At 36.9% G+C, this 20,230-nt stretch overlaps 1 protein-coding gene across 1 annotated transcript in view; it reads left to right on the top strand.

The window, feature by feature from the left end:
• The window catches only part of EYS (EGF-like photoreceptor maintenance factor), a 1,737,133-nt gene that overhangs the window by 1,325,567 nt on the left and 391,336 nt on the right, over window positions 1-20,230 (top strand).

The raw sequence follows: 20,230 nt of genomic DNA, 5'->3' as shown, positions 1-20,230 counted from the left end.
GACCACTTCCTCATAAAATTGTCTATGTTGAAATTAATCAAGCCTTTCTAAGGTTGTACCAATCTGATAGATAAAAAATGGTATCCCATTAAACTGTCAATTTGTGTTTTCTTGACATCTAATGAGGTTAAGGATTTTTGATATATTTAATACTTATAATTTTTGCCCATTTTATAATTTCAGAACCTTTTTATATATTGATATACATGTTATGAATGTATAATATGTAGTTATATAATATTATGGATATGTATGTTTGTGTGTAGATAGATAGATAGATAGACTTTTTCAGTCTTTATGTAATCAAATATGCAAATGACTTTTGGGATTATGTAGTTTTTAGTAAATTGTCCCATTCATGGTACAACTCACATTAGTTGCCCCATTTGCTACAAGTATTTTCTTCTAAAAATATTTTATAAAGTTATTTTCTTTCTTTCCTTAACATACTGTTTTGTTGTTGTTGCTTGTTTGCTTGCTTGTTATGACAAATAGTTGAATAATTCAACAAAAAGTTGAATAATTGCATGCTTTTATCTAAGTCAGTCTTTGGTTTTACACTCACATCAGACACTTTCAGTGATTATAAATTCTACTGTTTAAGTCAATTTTGTGCAACATATTTGTTAACAAGTATCTTAAGCCTTTACTTTCATACCAATTGTCTTAGTTTTCCAAGGCCACTATGTTAAAGACAACACACAGGTTGACTTACACAACAAACATTTACAGTCTCATGGCTTTGGAGGTGAATAATCCAGTATCAAAGTATTGGCAGGTGTTGCTTTGTGTCAAAGTCTCCAGTGTTCCAGCATTCCTCTATCACATGGAGACCTCTAGCTCCTTCTCTGGCTTCTCTGGTTTCTACCAACTTATGGCTTCTACCTCCATGTCCAATTCCCTCTGCTTGTAAGGACTTCAGCCATATGGGTCAAGGCTCACCCTGGTTCACTTTGACCTCATCTAAACAGGATCTTGGAAGATCCTATTCACAAAGGCATCAACAATTTAACTAATAACTTTTTCGTAGGTCTTGTTTACAAATAGGTTCATGCCCATAGGACCCAGAATTAGAACATGAAAATGTCACTTGTGGGAGATGTGAATCAATCCCCAATATCATTATTTTAAAAATAGTTTTGACTTTCTCAAAATCCTTTACCTATAATTCTAATTCAGTGTCTATCCAAACCTTGAGACCCCCTCAGTGTACCTGGCCAGTGCATACATTGAACTTCAACCCCGTAGGTTTTGTATTAACCTTGTTTGACCTTAATAAATCTCAGATCCCTTCAGTGAAAATAACTTTCAGACACTTTTATATTCTACATTAAATCATAACTTCCTCCATAAATTACCTAGCCAATAAATGTTTTCCTACTAAATACATTTCGCTACATTGTTTGACGATCATACTTGGATGTGTTAGAAAACTCAAGCTCTAGTCCAGTTGATTCTAACAAAAGTTTTGTGATTTGGGGAGATCTTTTAACCACTCTAGACCTTGCTTCCTCTTAAATTCTTGTCATACAGTAACCACTGTTAGACAATTTTCTGTTTCATACTCTTTTTATCTATTCTTGAATAATCCATTATCATGGCAAGTACTATTTTGCCAGAGATGACATTTGAGCTTATCTCATTAGTTTTCTGTTTTATTGCATTCATATTTTATATAATCTATTTGTAAAGTTGTCTCTTTTTGCTCAGATCACCTTTAGGATTTTTCTATTAATTTTTCAACTAAAATTGCCTTAAGGAAATAATTTCAAGACTTAATTATTTCCTTATTTCCATATTTGTTTCCTATAGTCAGATTTTAAAAATCCATTGCTGAAATTAACCATTTTCATTATTCTAAGCACATTCCTCTTATTTAATTCCTTTTACTGCTTTACCATGAGAATTAATATTTTCTTTATCCCTTTGCTAACATTCTTAAAATTGTCATGATTATTTCTAGGAATCCTTATTTCTGTCCAATGATGTCATATCAATTCTCACTTCTTTTTGACAGCCTTTTTTAGACTTTTGAAACATGAATGCATGTAACTCATAATCCAATATCTATCAGATCCCTCTAAAGTAGGTAGGCTACCTCTTCTCCCCCAGTAAAACACAGAAAGAAGAGTGAAAAAGAATAACAAAAAAAGGGGAATACTATTTAGAAATCATGTCAATAAAGTGTATGCCTGTCCTTAAAACCTATCAGCTAATGAGGGCTACAAATGTTGCAGTAAGAAGGAACTTATGGGCCAAGCCCATATTTGTGACTGTTGATACAATTTGGGCTATTCAGGAGCTACTGTGATGGATGAGTACATGCAGATCTTGTCTTCTAAGTCCTTTGTGTAGGGACATCCCAAGAACTGAAAAGTCTAGAAGGAGGTTGATTCATGCAATCCATAACTGTCCCAATCTGCCACCTGCATTAAGACCTAAAATCTTTGAAACCTCTGAATAGATCAATCCCTGTTGTGCTGGCTTGAAAGGAAGTATGCCCCCTAGAAAATCCATGTTTTAATCAAAATCCCATTTCATAAAGGTAGAATAATCCCTATTCAATACTGTATGTTTGAAACTGTAGTCAGATCATCTCCCTGGATGATGTGATTTAGTCAAGAGTGGTTGTTAAACTGGATTAGGGGATGACATGTCTCCACCCATTTGGGTGGGTCTTGATTGGTTTACTGGAGTCCTATAAATGAGGAAACATTTGGAAGAATGGGAGATTCAGAGAGAGCAGAGAATGCTGCAGCACCACAAAGCAGAGAGTCCACGAGCCAGCAACCTTTGGAGATGAAGAAGGAAAATGCCTCCCAGGGAGCTTCATGAAACCAGGAGCCAGGAGAGGAAGTTAGCAGATGACACTGTGTTCACCATGTGCCCTTTCAGCTGATAGAAAAGCCCTAACTGTGTTCACCATGTGCCTTCTCACTTGAGAGAGAAACCCTGAACTTCATTGGCCTTCTTGAACCAAGGTATCTTTCCCTGGATGCCTTAGGTTAGACATTTCTATAGACTTGTTTAATTGAGACATTTTCTCAACCTTAGAACTGTAAACTAGCAACTCATTAAATTCCCCCTTTTAAAAGCCATTCCATTTCTGGTATATCGCATTCCAGCAGCTAGCAAACTAGAACACCTATAAACTAATCTCTGTCTTTAAGGTCATCCTACATAGGAGCTTCTCAAACTTAATGTGCCTTAGAATCATCTGGGGAGCTTGTAAAACTTCAGATTTTGAGTCTCAGGTCTTAGATTCTGTATTTCTAACAAACTCTCACCAGATGCTAAAACTGCAGCTGTGTGGGCCACACTTTGGGTCAAAGGCCCTTGTCTCATTCATTATAAGAGAGGAAACTCAGGATAGTTTCAATTATGAAAACAACTTCTATTACCAATAATACTGACCATAAAATAGCTCACATTTATATGGCATTTAAAGTTGACACAGCACTTTGACATTTAACTCCTTCTGATAGTCATAATAACCCCCTGATGTAGTTAGGGCATTAATTATTCAGAGGGGATATTGAAGGAATGTTAACTGTCTTGCTCAATGTCACACAACTAATAAGTGGCAAGGTGATCCGTGAGGATAATCAGAGACAATATAACAAAATGGCTAAGAGAATAAGCTTTCAAGCCAGAAAGATCTATCTCTAAATATCGTCTCCTTCACATTCTAATTGTGTGACATTGTCCAAGTTATTTAACCTCTCTTAGTTTTGTCATTTCTAAACTGGACATGCCTATTTCATACTCTCGTTATGCTTAATAACCTATAAAGTGCCTAATATAAGTGCCTGTCACATGCTAATCTCTAAATAACTGGTAACTGCTGCTGTTGTTTTGTTGTTTTCTTTACTATGTGAGAACTTTGCTGAATTTCTGCAGGCAGCCTGTGTCCTAGCAAAATCTTTGTGCCCACCTACAGTGAATATCTAACTTCCTATACCACTTGGCTGTCATGGGCCCAATATGAAAAATATGACAGTATTAGACACTTGGAGTCAGTCTTTTTTCAATGTTTTGCTATTTAACTGGGTGTGTGGGAAGACTTGCAGTGTAGCTGCCTATCGATATGTTGTTATGTATATAAAGAATTTCTGCCTGCAGAGTTTCTACTATGGCTCCTTTCACAAGCTCACAAATCCATCCACGTTTTTGTCAAGTGTAGAATAGAAGTTACTTTTTGATGATGGGATGCTGCTAAACCATTATACTTGGCTAAGCTTCAGATGATTTCACGACTTTTGTTTTCTACAAAAGTAACTGAGCAGTGCTGCTAGGAAAAAAAAGCAAAGCAAAACAAATGACATCTACGTCAGTGACAGATAAATGAGAAAAAGCAAAACAAAGGAAAAAGCTGTGCCTTATTGATATGACTGTAGGCTATAACTTGTGAAATTGTCTCAATAATCAGTAAATGTTTTTTGTCCTTTATAAGTGCTAACGTCCAGGCTAGGGGCAACAATCTTTTTCAATGTCTTAACAAGTAAAAATACAATTTTCTCCTAAGTTAGATTTTTTTCATTGAAGAGAAAATGGTGTAATCTTTTTCCTATTTAAAATTTGTCCTAACAGTATGTTTTTGTGACATTTCTCATTTCTTTGGTTGGAAAGTTCAAATTTCTGGATATTTTTACTAATAATAATTTGTCATCTATCCCAGTCAATAAAACTTAAGTTTTAGTGCTATCATACTTTTCAGAGAACCAGATATACCGGAAAAATAAAAGGATAGAACAAAGGTAAATATTTAAGGCAGATTTCAGGGTAAGAAAAATGAGATTATGTTTCCACAGGACTGCCTGTCAGGCAAACAATTGGTCAGCTCAGTCAAATGCTCAGAGCTGTTATTTCACTTGAATATCTGAATGATTCATTGTGAGCAACTGAATTATTGGTATGCAAGATGGATTTAGAAGCAACATTCTTACAAAAAGAAGTAGTAAAGAATGTGCACTATACAATAGGACAGGGAACTGAAAGCTGATGAGACAAAGGTGAAGGATTATTTGCACACTTCCAACAAGCTCTTTGTATTAGGAAATAAAGTTACAAAGAATGCTTAATGACATTGAACAAAATTTAGCAATGATGTTTAATGTAAAGAGCAGGCTACAAAATTTGACTGGCAGTAGCATTTCAACATTACTAAAATATGTATGTTGCATCCATAGAAAAAAAGATTGGAATGAAATACACTAAAATTTTAATTTATTGGGACTATGAAATTATTTTCATTTCTTTCTGAATAAATTTTATATTTTGAAAAATACACAGTTCATGATTACTTTTATAGCCAAACGTATAATTATTTTAAAATAAAATGTCATAGAAGCAGAGAACAACATTCTAAATTTAAAAGAGCAGATATAGGTTTTGGGACCACATTGGCCTGAGTTCATATTTTATTCAGCCACTCAACTAGTCAATTTAGGTTATGATATGCTGTGGTAACAAGCAACCCAACAAATCTCAATTGCTTAACACAATGAAAGTTTATTTCTGACACATGCAAAGTCCACTGTGGGTCCAGGTGTTCCTCCATCTTCTTTTGCTCTATGGCTCCTCTGCATAAAAACCTCCTTCACAAATCAGCAGGGAAGGCAGAGAGAAGGACGGATAGCTAAGTCACAGCAGAGCTGAGCTCAGATGTGGCACCAATTATTTCAGCTGACATATGTTTGACTAGAATCAGCCATGTAGTCTGGAAGTTCAGGATTCCTTATTTCTAAAAGTAGAACACAGACAGGTACAGTATTGGTTAACCAATTGGTTAGTATTATCTACAGTAGCTGCTGGATGCCATTGGGCAAGGATCTTTACCCAGATTTATTTAATCATGTAATAGCCTTATTCGGATATTTAAATGATAAAACATATAAAACCACTTATTACGGTGCCTGGCTTGGAGTTAGTAGTCACAGTTCACTGCATTCCACCATTGCCTATACCTGGAGCCAAATATATATGACTCAAGTATAAATCAATTGTATTAGACTTATTAGTCATCTGCTTTTGAGTTCTCTGACATGCTGTGGGTAACTGCACTCTCTTTAATTGGGCTACGACAGAATATTGTTATATTGTATTACACCTTCTACTCCAGGGTGCCTAGTGGGTTTATATGAATCAGTGATTTGTTCACAAAGCTCAACCTGCTTTTCTACAAGCTGAGAGCTACTAACATTTCACCTCCCCACAGCAGGCACTAGAAAAGAATAGCACGGTACTTAACCATCACGTTAGCTTCATCTGTTCCTATCATTCCCAAGCCGGCAATTTTATTTTACTGGAAAGTGCCAAGCGCATATAGCTCACAGGCTTGAATGTCCCCCCTCTCCAAAGAGGCATGTGATGTGAAGGAAAACGAATGATCTGATGGAAAATTAATGATCTTTGCCATCAGACAGAGTACATCGAAACCTTCTGCCTATCACCTATGTGCCACACACTCTCAGGCCACTGGCACAGCCTCACTGAACTTCAATTTCCTTATCAGAAAAATGGACATCATAACATTTACTTATAGCAGATGTTTTCAATCTTCCACATCACATCTTAGACCTGCCTCTGATTTCAGTTCAACTCTTGTGTACATCTGGGTACAGCCGCCACCTTCCTACCTCAAGGGTGCTTTCCTGCTTTAAGGCCTTCTCCCTGGAGCCAGCTCAGCTCACCTGAGAAACAACTGGAATGTACGGATATGAACATGTCCTGAGAGAAGAAATCCTCTGTAAAAGTCCCAGCCTACCATTCTTCAAACTGTTGATGCTGAGAGGCATTCCCTATCTCCAACAGCATGCCTGCCTAGCAGAATCATCAACGCTACACTGGAGAAAGGCGTTTTCTTCTTCAAACTTTCCCAGGCCCCTCAGTCCTATGATTATGGAGCATATCTCATGCAAACTACCTGTGCCCAGGTCCTTGCCTCAGGTGCAGCTTTGAGATAACCCACCCTAGACATTACTATGGTTAGGAAAATGTCTATAAAGTATTTTTTTTATGTGTCTTGGTAAAATTTCAGGCGAGTTTTCTTATGATTCACCTTAAATAAATCTAAACACATCTTGTAATATGTGAATTTTTTTTTTTTTTTTTTTTTTTTTTTATTTTCATGGGAAGGCACCGGGAATCAAACCCAGATCTCCAGCATGGCAGGCAAGAACTCTGCCACTGAGCCACCCTTGCACCACCCAATATGTGAATATTTTGATATGACCATTGAACTTATAACTTCTTGTCATGACACCAGGCCCAGTAGAAGTTAGAAGTATTCTTGAGATCCATTTGTAAATCAATTCAGCGAGAAAGAAATTAAGTATACTTACAAGTGACCGTGAACCACAATAAAGGTATCTCCAACTCAACTCCCCTCAGGTGGGTTCCCAAAATACACCTGGCCACACCAAATATATGCAACCCAAGGAGAAGTATGACAGAAAGGACTTCAGGTTAGAAAGAAAAAGTAACACAGTGTAATTTGGGATTATTATACTGTCTTACTTTAGCAGACTTGACAAGGATATAAGGCCATGGGAATGCATTATTAGGACTTTTCTCAGAACCCTGGAAGGGATTGGTATAAGTGAGGGACTTTGAAGCTTCAGTTTCATTAGCTTCATGATTAATCTTCCTCTGGTCTTGGCTGTTGAAAAATTATTATTAGATGACAGAATAAAGGAATAAAGAAGAACATAACTTCTTATGATATCGTTTTTCCATTTCATGTGGAAAATAGAGACTAGCAGCATATGAAAAGTCTTTTATTTTTCTCTTAATTATTAAAATCTTCATTTAAAATGCATGAAGAATTTCCTTTTCAGGGTAAAGAGAAAAAAGATTAAATTTTAAATTTTAAGCATGTGCTTATTCTGGAGAATGAATTGAAATGTAACAAGAGGAAGAGTAAAACTCCACTGATTTGGCACTTGCTATTTTTCATACATGAGTGTAAGACTAAAGAAAGAATTCAACAGATAAAGGATTTCAGGAGAGTAATAAAATGACTTTAAATGACAAAGTCTTTTCAAACATACTTTACATATAATTGACACGGTAATATACTTTTTTGTTTTATCTCTAGTGTCATATTGGATCCAATATTACCAATGCTAGTATTGCCCCATTAAAATTTTGCTTGCTCTCAAAACTAAAGTGTCATTCCCTCAATGTGTTATTTGTGCATGCACATACATTTCAAATTGGTTTTTCCCCTAATTATATTGCATTAGTGAGGTTTCACTGAATGCTTGCCAGTTTGTGGCTAGATAATATGTATTTAAGACGGATGATTCAACTGCTCAATATATTCTCCTAAAACCAAAGCATAGGGAAACAGGACAAAAAGTTAAAAGAGAAGGAATTATTATATTCTAGTCTAATAATAAAGAGCATAATGCTTTCTGTAAAATAATCACACTTTTTGTTCAATGAAAGCTGCTAAATTTTAATTCCTCTACCTTATCACCCTTTTGTAGTTTGGAAATAAAAGCAAATAACTTCTCAAAATAAAATTCATCATGACTGGAATTCCCAGTTACCAGGAGAAAAAGTAGAGCAAACATTTTAATAGTGCCATTCCCTCAAAGTGGGAGAATTGAATAGTTAGCTGGCTGTGTAGAGATATAGAAACATATTTACGGGAGGATCATTTATTGAGATATTGACTAGTGTCCTATTCTTAGTACTGCAGAAGACTTGGAAGAATGAATGGTTTTATCCCCATACCCAACAGGTGGCCAACACCTCTATTTCTCAGGTGGTTTCCTTGTATCTCCTTACCTTAGGTACAGTTATAGTTCGAAGCAGTATGTACCCCAGGAAAGATCATATTCAGAAAATATCAGCTAATTCACTCCTATTGTGGCTGTGGACCACAATAGAAAGAGAAAGTAACACAGTGTAACTTGGGCTTATTATACTGTCTTAAATTGAAATATGAACTGCCTCATTCAGGGCAGGTCTTAATCTTCTTACTGGAGTCATTTACAAGAGGATAAAAGAAAAGGAACACACAGAAAAGAGCCCCAGAGAAGCTGAGAAAGGAAGTGAGAAGCAACAAAACTGGAGAGACCAGCAGACTTTACCATGTGCCTGGCTGTGTAGCAGAGTAGCTGAGGATTGCTGAGAACCAGTATTCGGTGAGAAAGCATTGCCTGTTGATCCCTTAAGTTGAACATTTTCATGGCCTGAGAACTGTGAGCTTTGCAAGTTAATAATTCCCCATTGAAAAAGTCAAAGCATTTCTGGTATATTGCATTTTGGCAGCTTTATCAAACTATTTGGTACCTATTAGGTACCAGTGGTGTATCAGAACTCAAAGGAGAAGTTGCTAGGCAACTGAAAGTTACTTCCTCTCAACACCCCCAGGCTTAGTTTGAGAATCTAGACTGTTGAGAAGGCAGAATTAGGCAATGAGGGAGAAGGAATGAGAAAGGGAAGCGAGTGGGGTTTGAAAAGGGGTGGGGCTTTAGCAAGTGGCAGAACAACTGTCCCCTTCCAGGCCCACCAGTGACAGGGGCAGCAGACAGAGTTGGCTGCCTTGAAAAATAAGCACCATGACTTGAAGAGCTACAACCAAAGTTCCCAGAGTCCCTATTTTAGCATGACAAGGATGGAGCATCTGCCTCCAGAGTATTCCTATTCTAATTTGCAATATGTACCCTTTGAGTCTGAGATAAATTGGTGACAATCAAACAAATATTAGTATCAGATGTTCAAGAGGAAGTTGCTGTTGTTGCATTGATTTTAATATTTTTACCTAAATCTGATTTTTTAAGCATTATTTTGTATTTGCACTTTAATCTCTTGTGCACAATTCCAGAAACAAAAATCTGGAAATCTTTCTTTTTTTTCTATTGAAGTACAGTGCATAAAGAAGTATATTTGGTTACACAATTTGCCCATTGCTCACTGAACTGACCATGTTTCCTCGATCTTCTGTGCTTCTGAATACGATGTTTCAGCTTCTTAATTGTTCCTGTAGCACATTGTTGGCTAAGTCACATCCACCTGTCTGCACTCAGCTCAGGGCTCACTTCCACTTGTGAACCTGTCTATGTTAAGGACCATCTATTGCACTTCTATCTAGGCATCTAAAAAAAGAGATCAGGCTTCAATTAGAGATAAGACAAAGCTGATCTGGTTGGCACTGAGGTAAACCAGAACACAGGGTAAAGAATGATATTGCCTGTATTTTAGAACTTCACTTACTGTCCGAAACTTAAATTTTCTGTAGCACACAATCTAACTTAACCTGTTTGATTAGTTCATTTAAATAATCTAAATACATAGAGACTAGAACTGGAAATGAGGTTGTGTAATACTGCATAGCTTAATGTAATATCCTGATACATTCCAGAGTATGTTGGGCAGATAATTAAAAGGTGTTGGCAAAGTCCCTTGAAGGACTGGAGAAAAAATATGAAACTATTAAACTCTCCCACCTGGAAAATCCCTAATACTCTCTCAAACATTAGGGACTCCCAAGTTAATAAGCCAAGCCCTCAATCTTGAGGCTAAGACCTTTGAAACAATTCTGTAATAGAGAAGGTAAGCCTACCTATAATTATACCTAACAGTTACTTCTACAGAACCTTTTTTGCTGCTCAGATGTGGACTCTTTCTCTTTAAGCCCAACTCTGCAAGTAAAACCATTACCTCCCCATTGCATGCGACATGATGTCCAGGGGTATAAGTCTCCCTGTCAACATGGGACATGACTCCCAGGGATGATCCTGGGAGAATCTGTCATCATAGAATTGACAATGCCTACCTGACCAAAAAGGGAAAAAGAAATGTAAAAAAATAAGGTATTAGTGGTTGAGAGATTTTGAAGAGTGGAGAGGCTCTTCTAGAGGTAACTTTATGCAAGCTTCAGCTAGATATTGCTAATTTGCCATGGTTTGTCAAGCCCCCACCAACAGTATTCCTGTAAACCCTAAAGAATACCGAGGGCTCTATTTGAGCCCCTATAAAAATTTCACTCATTAAGTGTTTTTTTCAGAAACCTAAAATCTCCACATTATTCCTATGCCAGATAAGCCCTGAAACCCAGAGGTGCCAGTCTCTCCAAGAGCATCAACCAGTTACATCTCCCTACCTCATAATGTCAGTGCCCCCTTTTTTTTTTAAATTTTTTTATTAATCAAAAAAAAGAAAAGAAATTAACACAACATTTAGAAACCATTCCATTCTACACATGCACTCAGTAATTCTTAGTATCATCACAGATGTATGATCATCATTTCTTAGTACATTTGCATCGATTTAGGAAAAGAACTAGCAAAACAGCAGAAAAAGATATAGAATGTTAATATAGAGAAGAGAATTAAAATAATAATACTAATAAAATATATATATATATAAAAAGGAAAAAGAAAAAAAACAAAAACAAAAGATACAAACACACAAACAAACAAACAAAAAACCATATTTCAGATGCAGCTTCATTCAGTGTTCCAACCTAGTTACATTACACTTAGGTATTATTGTGCTGTCCATTTTTGAGTTTTGTATCTAGTCCTGTTGCACAGTCTGTATCCCTTCAGCTCCAATTACCCATTATCTTACCCTGTTTCTAACTCCTGCTGGTCTCTGTTACCAATGATATATTCCAAGCTGATTCTCGAATGTCGGTTCACATCAGTGGGACCATACAGTATTTGTCCTTTAGTTTTGGGCTAGACTCACTCAGCATAATGATCTCTAGGTCCATCCATGTTATTACATGCTTCATAAGTTTAGTCTGTCTTAAAGCTGCATAATATTCCATCGTAGGTATACGCCACAGTTTGTTTAGCCACTCTTCTGTTGATGGACATTTTGGCTGTTTCCATCTCTTTGCAATTGTAGATAATGCTGCTATAAACACTGGTGTGCAAATGTCCATCTGTGTCTTTGCCCTTAAGTCCTTCGAGTAGATACCTAGCAGTGGTATTGCTGGGTCGTAATCCATTCTGCCATTCTATGTCTTTTGATTGGGAAATTCAGTCCATTAAATTTTAGTGTTATTACTGTTTGGATAATATTTTCCTCTACCATTTTGGCTTTTGTATTATATATATCATATCTGATTTTCCTTCTTTCTACACTTTACTCCATACCTCTCTCTTCTGTCTTTTCGTATCTGACTCTAGTGCTCCCTTTAGTATTTCTTGCAGAGCTGGTCTCTTGGTCACAAATTCTCTCAGTGACTTTTTGTCTATAAATGTTTTAATTTCTCCTTCATTTTTGAAGGACAATTTTGCTGGATATAGGAGTCTTGGTTGGCAGTTTTTCTCTTTTAGTAATTTAAATATATCATCCCACTGTCTTCTAGCTTCCATGGTTTCTGCTGAGAAATCTACACATAGTCTTATTGGGTTTCCCTTGTATGTGACAGATTGTTTTTCTCTTGTTGCTTTCAAGATCCTCTCTTTCTCTTTGACCTCTGACATTCTAACTAGTAAATGTCTTGGAGAACGCCTATTTGGGTCTATTTTCTTTGGGGTGCGCTGCACTTCTTGGATCTGTATATTTAGGTCTTTCATAAGAGTTGGGAAATTTTCAGTGATAATTTCTTCCATTAGTTTTTCTCCTCCTTTTCCCTTCTCTTCTCCTTCTGGGACACCCACAACACGTATATTTGTGCACTTCATATTGTCATTCAGTTCCCTGATTCCCTGCTCAAGTTTTTCCATTCTTTTCCCTATAGTTTCTGTTTCTTTTTGGAATTCAGATGTTCCATCCTCCAGTTCACTAATTGTAGCTTCTGTCTCTTTAGATCTACCATTGTAGGTATCCATTGTTTTTTCCATTTTTTCTTCTTTGTCCTTCACTCCCATAAGTTCTGTGATTTGTTTTTTCAGATTTTCTATTTCTTCTTTTTGTTCAGCCCATGTCTTCTTCATGTCCTCCCTCAATTTATTGATTTGGTTTTTGAAGAGTTTTTCCATTTCTGTTCGTATATTCAGCATTAGTTGTCTCAGCTCCTGTATCTCATTTGAACTATTGGTTTGTTCCTTTGACTGGGCCATATCTTCAATTTTCCGAGCATCATCCATTATTTTCTGCTGGTGTCTGGGCATTTGATCAGATTTCCCTGGGTGTGGGACCCAGCTGGTTGAAAGGTTTTTCTGTGGAATCTCTGGGCTCTGTTTTTCTTTTCCTGCCCAGTAGGTGGCGCTTGTGGCAGTCGTCTGTCCGCCCGGGAAACCGCGCGTGGAGGCGGGGGTCGCTGGCTGCCGCGGCTTGGGGGAGTGCCGGTCCAAATTGCCCAGCTGGCCCGAGACGCCAAGCCTGACGGGAGGGCCCCGCTATCCAATGTTCCCAGTCAGACCGGGGAGCCACGTGCGTGGGGGGACCCCAGTCGCCAGCCGCCCAGGCCGGGAAAACGTGCGCCCCTCGGGTATCTCACCGCAGCGGATTCTCCCTGCCCGTTCAGCCGTTCCAGAATGGGGTACGCTGTCTTTTTGGTCTCTGTCGTGACTCTGGGAGCTGTTTCATATTGTTTCTGTTTCTTTAGTTGCTTTTCTGGAAGAGGAACTAAGACCCGCGCATCTTACTAAGCCACCATCTTCTCCGGAAGTCTGTCAGTGCCCCTTTTTAACATGAAGAAATTAAAATAATCATTGTCCATATATCCCTAAGCTTGGAGGAAGGATCAAATAACAAAGAGGGGTTGTAACAGAGAAGATAAGATTTAACAAATGAGTATGTGTTGAATTATTATATTGATATTTCTTTTTAGTTTCCAGTGTCTTAAAGCAGCTAGAAGGAAATATCTGAAATTGTGGAACTGTAACCTATACATACTTTGAAATTTGTTCTACAACTACTCTTTAAAATGTACTCTGAAATTTATTTCTTTTTTGGTACATACGTTATACTTCACAATAAAAATGTTTTAAAAAATTGCCGTGGAGGTGTCAGTGTCGATTGGGGAGTGAGGGAAGGTATGAATACACAAAAACATACAAATTGAACTTCCAGATATAAAACACTGCCACATGTGCCATACTGGCTTTAGAGGTCTAAGTGATCAACCCTAAATGATCAACTCAAGACAGAGTTTGCCCCTTTTAAATAAATTAGCATTAAGTTGTAGTTCACTCTAAGTGATTAAAATCAATTAGAAATGAACTAGAAATACAGTTCTTATATGAATATAACTTGTGAATTTAAATGCAATATATTTCAAAGCTAATGGATTTCAACTTGGAATAAAGATATTCTTTTAAAAGTGATTGTTTTTATTGATTTTATGATCTCCCAAGTAGTCATGTAATGTAGCCAGAAAGAAAAAAAAAAGAGGTTTATTAAACATTTAACTCTTTTGTTCTGACACATGGTCTTTATTTCCAGTCAATCATCTGCAGTATTAAAAATGATCAACCTGCTTTCCATTTAACTGTTTCTAAGAAGTGATTTCTCTCTTTTATAGTAACAATCTTGTTCCCTGTTGAAATATCAGTCCATTCATAGCAGAACAAAAGCCTTCTGGCTTCTTATCAATTCAATATAACCATGCCAACCAATATCATTGACTAAAATACTTTTGAAGATGAGCATAATACCTTTATACCTATAGAACCTTACGAGAAATCTTTAAGTATCCTAACAAGCCAAGAGATGAAGGAAATATTGTACCACCAAGAAAAACTCATTAGGAGACATATATATATATTTACATTTGGAATTTGGTCTTCTACTAAGTGAAGTTAAAATGAAAGTGAAATGAAAAAATAAAATGCATTTTTGAAAATATAATAAATTGATACACTAGAAAAGCAGAATATGAGAAAGCATTGCAAGGTCATAAGGACACATTTTAAAACAGATTAACAACAGTGGTGTTTTCACCTTTGTTTCTGTCAGGATCCCAACAGGAAACTGATGGCTTGACCAAATTAAAGCAGTTTGATGAGGATTTCATAAAGGAATATTTAGGGTGGTATGGCCAAGTTATGGAAGAACTGTAAAGGAATTGTGTATTTGGATCTAATAGTAGAGAAGAAATTAGTTAGCACTTACTAAACCTGGAAGGAGAGATCTGCACAGAGAAGGTGCCTCCAGATGACCTGTTGACTTTCAGTAGAGGAACGCAGCCTGGCAGAAGATACACTGCAGGATTTAAACCAGGAGAATACACTGGGTAAACTCACTTTGTTGAGCACCAGAAAGCATAATAGACCGCTGAAGTAGTCCGTATGGGCCAGCCTCTCGGGACAGAGAACAGGGTGGAAACAGATGGAGAGTAGGTCTAGATGGGGTGCATTAGTTGCCATAAAAATTACCACATATTGGTTGCTTAAAGCAAAACAAAACAAATTATTCTTTCACAGCTCTGATGAATAAAAGTACAAAATTTAGGTGTTGCGAGGGCCATGCTCTCTCTTAAGCATCTAGAGAAGAATCCTTCTTTGCCTCTTCCTAGTTTCTGAAGGCTCCTAGCAATACTTGGCATTTCTTGGCTTGTACCTGTATCACTCAATCTCTACCACCATCATCATATCCCTGGTGTGTCTCTCTCTGGGTCCCCTCCTCTTCTTTTGAGGACACCAGACTCTGATTTAAGACCCGCCCTAATCTAACATGATCTCATCCTAACTTAACCAATTACATCTACAAAGACCCTATTTCCAAATAAAGTTACATTCTGAGGTTCTGGGTAAATATGAATTTTGGGGGAACATTATTTAACTCACTACTAAAGGCAAATAAAAAATATCCAGAAAGGTACTAATTTTAAACATCATATGCTCTGTAAGCAAATCAAGTTTAGTGAAGTTTTAAATTAATCTATGAAGCATGGAATTAAACCAATATAATCTAAAGCCTCAAAGTTAAGAAATTGTCATATGGGATTTCTTCTTTTAGACATTTTTAGATATTACCAAAATATAATTCTGTGATTCAGATTAACTTACCAATATAAACACCCAAACAAAATAGACGAGGGGACACCCTAAGAATGGAGCATACTTTGGCTCAGATATTCTGTTGTTTACACCAACTACTTACCCTTTCCTTTCTCATCATTTTTATCATATAACTTCTGGGAAACTCCACCATTTAGACTCAATTTTGCCATACTTCTATTTATCCAACCATTTATCCATTTATCTCCCCATTTATCCATCTACCTATTCATTATGTGTTCATTTGTCCAACATTCATCAGTCTAACTCTGTGCCAAATCTGCTCAAAATCTTCAATGCTCATATTAATGGCTCCTATGAAACACCTAGGCTTCAGTGATTTGAAACTTTTGCAATTCAAATCTCAAATTCTAGAATGACCTTCTCTGACCACAATTTACCTACCATCAGTTCATCATATTCATTTTTTTTCAAATGCTTTTCTCCTCCTTCTACCTGCTGAACAATATAGTTCAGACATCTCAAGAAAGAGCTTGCTGCCACTATAATTTATGTTCCATTGTCTATCCCTTATAGCTGCCTTTAAAATAGTTAACTCAGGTCCACTCTCTATATCCAACTTTCAGCTGCCAAGTTTTCCTTGGAAAAATCATGAAACTGCACATGTTGGGTAGATAATGAAGTCAGGATTGCAATAGAATTTTTATATCCTGAAGCCTTTTTGATTTATTCCTCCTTGTGTTTCCATAAATTTTCCCGTAGTATTCTGTCAGAATTTTCAAATTTTGTCAAATCTATAGCCTAACCTAATTTTTTTCCCCTCTTTGATTTGGTATTAATGACTTATGCAACCTGACCTAACCCTTTCCCGTCAATCAACTCTCCTCTGATTTTACCTCCTTCTCTTCTGGTCTAAACCATATAGTACATAACTCAAATACTTTCTTTATAGCCTATTCAATCCCCTCAGTTGATTGTATCCATATCTTGATGTGAATTGTCCACTAGCAAAGCAAGTTATTAGTGTTTCTGCAGAAATAACATGATTATTAGGGCATCTTTTATTTTCTTTGGTCACTATTTCCTTTTCCTTAGAGCAGCTGTTTCTGAAACAGCACTCTGTGAAAGTTACTTATTTCACTTCCATCTCCTCACTCCCTGGAGATCACCCCACCTCTGAATTCATGATGGAAATAAAAGCCGTAAAGCATAAACTCTCTTGACTTTCCCCACCCTATCTACACCCTTATTTATAGCTTTTTTTTTATACTCTCATGCTTTTCTTATACTTTAAAATGAAATATTCTAACTCTCACTCAACCTAATCTCTTTTCTTCTGCCTGAGTTTTGTACCCCATTCTTCCGTTCTCCATTCATCCGTGACTTTGTTGTTATGTGCCCACTCTTCCCAATATCTTCCATTTTCATCACAGCATGAATGCCTAAGGTTGTCCCATATTTTAAGATAACTACCCTGGAAACATATTTTTCCAGTCTACGTTCCCTACTAGCCATTTCTCTCTTTTTCTTTATAACTAACTTTCATTAAAGAGTTGTCTAAAATCAATATCTCCACTGGATTCCTCACTTTTTAGCTCAGACCACGACCAACTGGAGCTCTGTCCCACCAGAAACTGTTCCTGGGTTTAGGAATTCTCAATTACAACAGGCATTCTTTAATCTTTTTATTCCTTCATCTTTCTGTGGCATTTGACACTAAGTGGTATCTGTATTTAAATACTCTCCTTTCTTGGCCTCTGTGACACACTACAGTTTTTTATTTCTTCTAAGTCTTCACCCATTTCTCAGTCTTTTCCACTTGCTCTTTATTGCTGGTAGTCCTATGTCCTCTTTTTACCTCATATTCTTTCATAAGCAACATAGGGACTCATATATTCCTGTGCCTTCAAATAATGACTATATACAAATATTCTCTAAATTTTTATGCAGCAAAAATGGAAGTGTGGCATGAATGAGCCCGACCTGTAATTGAGTGATGGCTTTTCTCCACAGCTGGGGAAAATTGGGCAAAAACATCTCTGAGCCTTGGTCTCCTCAAATATAAAAGTGACGCCAATACTGACAACCTGTGTAATGATCAAGGACATATAAAAGTCCTGGCACAGTTCCTAGTATTTAGTAGGTACCTGTTTTATATTCCAGGCTGTTAAAACAAACACCATGCAATAGGTTAGCTTAACAGCAGGAATGTATACATTTACAGTTTCAGAGGCTAGGAGCTTGCTTCCTCCCAAGGGCAGTGTATTCTGCCCAGCCATCAACTCCTGGGGTTCCTGGCTTTTCTGACACTTGGCAATGCACGTGGCAATACCTTCACCTTTCTGCTCCGGATTCTTTGATTTTTTGGTGTTTGACTGCTCCCCTACAGTTTTTCTCTGGCCTTCACCATGAGGCCTCCACTTACAGGATTAAGATCCTTCCTAATTCAATTGAGCCACAAGTTTAACTGAAGTAACTTCATCAAAAGGTTCCATTCATACCTGCAGGAATGGATTAAGACTGAGAACATGTTTTTCTGGGGTCCACAACTCCAAAACACCACAGTACTCAAGAAAATTAATCTCTTTTTTCTCTCTTCTTTCTCACTACTCCTCTCCTCCTCTGTGCACCTCCCCCATTTCTCTCCTGAATCACAATTTCATATTTGCCTAGAACAAGCTAGCCATTTCTTTCATATATCCCTATCTTTGCTTAGAAGAGTCCCTACTAATTCACTCAATTGTTTATGCACAAAATCTGAGCGTTTCCATCCTATCTTCCCTCTGTGGGTCAGCTCTACCACATCATATTAATACCAGATCTTGTCAATTTTGTTTAAATCACTCAAATGCTTTCCCTTCATTCCTACTACCTCTTGTTTAATTATTCCCTGTAGTGTTTCTTTGCCTCAAGCCGCAATGCAAAGTCATCACTCTACACTGATCATGGGAATAATTCTAAATAAAAATTTGATCATTTAATTCAGGATTGTCTAGGATAATATCAAAATGCTTCAGCACATATGCTCATGGTAGTTCATGATCTAGTCCTTGCTGTCTGCCTTTCCTTTCTGATATTCTGAGGCCCTACCATACTAATAAATTTACATCTTTCAAAGTCTAATCTTGATTTTCTGTCAAACATGATTCCTTCTGCCTGGAAGTTCTTCCTCTGCCTCTCTCTGTATTCACTTTTGAGTACTTACTTATTTTTCAGGAAATCAGCAAGTCACTACCTGCTGTGTGAGATCCTCCCCTCAGCTTCCTACCTTAATCCCAAGAATTCTCCACCCCAGGTACCTATATTATCTTGCATATGCTTCTACTGCAATGATATAATTCAATTAGTTTTCTGCTTCTCTTGCTAAGTGTGAAATTCTTGACAACACAGACATATCTTATTTATTGTTACATCCATAACATCTCGCATATACCTAAAAAATAGAGGTTCAGTGTTTATTTCTTGAATGAATGACTTTCATTGATCTCATCCCTTACCTGATGGAGACCAGTTTCTTCCCATGTCTTCTCTTCTCTAAATCTCTCTAGTGAAGAGAGAGCACACCTTGTTCTTAGCTATTTGGATCCTCCTTCTGTACTTGGCACCGTCCAGATGCTTACCTGGGTTCCAAATTTCTCAGCACTCCTATCTTTGCTAATTTCATCTTCAGCCTTTCTCTAATGCTTGCTTCCACCCTCTTCAATTCACCAACATTCTTGTCATCTCCATATTCCAGAAGCTCTCCTTAACCTTGCTTCCCTATCAAGCTAGAAACCTTTATTTTTCCCTTCTAATTCATTGTCAAAACTTTTGAAATTGCTTTCTGCATCTGTGTTCATTCTTTCACAATCTGCATATTCTTTAATCTGGGTACATATTTTCACCTAAGCATTATTTTAAAGGTGTCATAACATTTTAGCATTTGCTAATATTAATATTACTAATAATATTATTAATATTAATATTTTTGCTAGAAATCTCGACCTTCTTAGCTCACAGGACTGAAATATATCTTGACCATTTTTCTGCCTACTTCACCAGCCATCTTTTTCTCCTGATGAAGAAGTGTAGGTTATTGAAAATGCCTGCCTGCCACATTTCTATAGTACTATGTGAGTATCCCACAGATAATTCCTAGGTTTAAAAATGGACAGTGGCTTCCAGCCAAAGTAAAAATAAATTTCAAACCTCTTGTCATAGCCCACAAAACCCTAGAAAACCATACTACTGCTTGAATAAATTTCAGACCTTTTAAGACTTCACTTTTTTGTTGTTTCACTATGACACTAGAGTCTATCCTTCCTTCTGTAACTCTAACATCCACAACACACTACGTTCTTAACAGCTTTTTATAC

This window comes from Tamandua tetradactyla, chromosome 5 (assembly GCF_023851605.1).
Source record: "Tamandua tetradactyla isolate mTamTet1 chromosome 5, mTamTet1.pri, whole genome shotgun sequence".
NCBI classification, from domain to species: domain Eukaryota; kingdom Metazoa; phylum Chordata; class Mammalia; order Pilosa; family Myrmecophagidae; genus Tamandua; species Tamandua tetradactyla.
The sequence above is the reverse complement of the archived record's forward strand: the minus strand, read 5'-3'. Positions and strand labels throughout refer to the sequence as shown.